Source organism: Sphaeroforma arctica (assembly GCF_001186125.1).
Source record: "Sphaeroforma arctica JP610 unplaced genomic scaffold supercont1.143, whole genome shotgun sequence".
In the NCBI taxonomy this organism is placed as follows: Eukaryota; class Ichthyosporea; order Ichthyophonida; genus Sphaeroforma; species Sphaeroforma arctica.
Genome location: NW_014040415.1, coordinates 4,825 through 6,345, shown reverse-complemented (window position 1 = coordinate 6,345; position 1,521 = coordinate 4,825).

The following is a 1,521-nucleotide window of genomic DNA, read 5'->3' as shown; positions in this document are numbered from 1 at the left end:
ATATATGCGCGTTGACTTGCACACTGTCACATGCATATGTGTATAAATGTGGGTATGTTAACTTTATTGTAAATATGTGGCGTAGTTTGGAGAACAACTCCGGCGTGCAGTCATCTCATCCAAATGTATATAAGTTAATTTGATACACCGTTTAAAAAATAAGATCATATATCAGGCGTACGGTTTGTATGTACGAACACGTAATACGTATAGCGAATAGCAATATCACTCACCTCGTGTACCATTTTATTGCATTATAACTATGGACTATAAAACAATACACACCTGCAATGTGAGCGTGACTTGTTGCTCCACTAGCTCAAGATCGGCTAGGTCATGCCTAGAGTTCGACATCGACATTGTGCACTCAATTCCATATATACCCAAGTTGGAGGAAGTTCCAAAGCTATCTAGCTTTCGGGAAAGTCATATCACAAGCCAGAGTTTCACACTCAAATCGAACGGGAAATATCTGTTATATGCGTTTATAACTCTCTCAACATATATTAATAAGGGGATAAATAGTATCGTATATGAATCGCACTCACCATAGGCCTATATAACATATTCTGTAACATCAGGAATGTTAGGTCATATGTAAATACCAGCCCATAGTGACAGGCTCCAACCACACATAGACGCCCTGGCGAGTGGTGACCCTCTCGTAGAATTTGTAGGTTGGTGGATTTATGGAAAGGGCGGGTTAAGTTCCACCAATCGGATTCTTGGTAATTTGATAGCATGTTGTGATTCAAGTGATTGCTACATCTACTACTGTGTGTACCATGTAATTAAATTGTATCACACGTAATGAGGTGAACGACCTTGCTATCCATATAAATAGAGCTACAGGCATTCATTCCGCGAGCATATTGTGTATATCATCGGTCCCAGGGTGGATACATGTATACACATAACAGGCTTATTGACCTGTAAAAGAGAGTACGCTATAGCTGGATATATACAGTGTTCATTCAGCCGAATACAAGGGTTTAGGCAAGAGACATGTACAACAGATTTAGGGGTGTAAGTTCTATATTCCGAACCATGCACCGCCCCTTCCGGTCATACCGGTCATATATGAAAGGTATCCCACGCACATGCGCTCGCTCATCTCACACTCGTAGAGAGGCACATCAGGTGCTGGCTAACAAGTTACTGACAGATAAGGAGGTCACACAAAGCACCAGAAAGCTAATCAGAAGCGTTCTAGACGGACGCACTCCTATGCTGGCGGCTGATAATCCCTTCAACTTTAAATGTAAGCGTACCCAAGAAGTTTGTATGTGGGCTGTTTACTGCTATTTTTGATCTGCATAAACTACCACTGAAGAGGGAAACTACGCTGTGGATACTTGTGGTTTGTAGGTGTTTAAAAAAACCGAGCAACGATGGGGTGTGTATATGTGTATATATCTACTGTCCCAACAATATACTATAGTATTCATATATGTATTATTCCCTCTGTTCGTGGGTGTCTAAGTTGAAGCTTCCAAGTATAGAATGATGAGTTATACACTT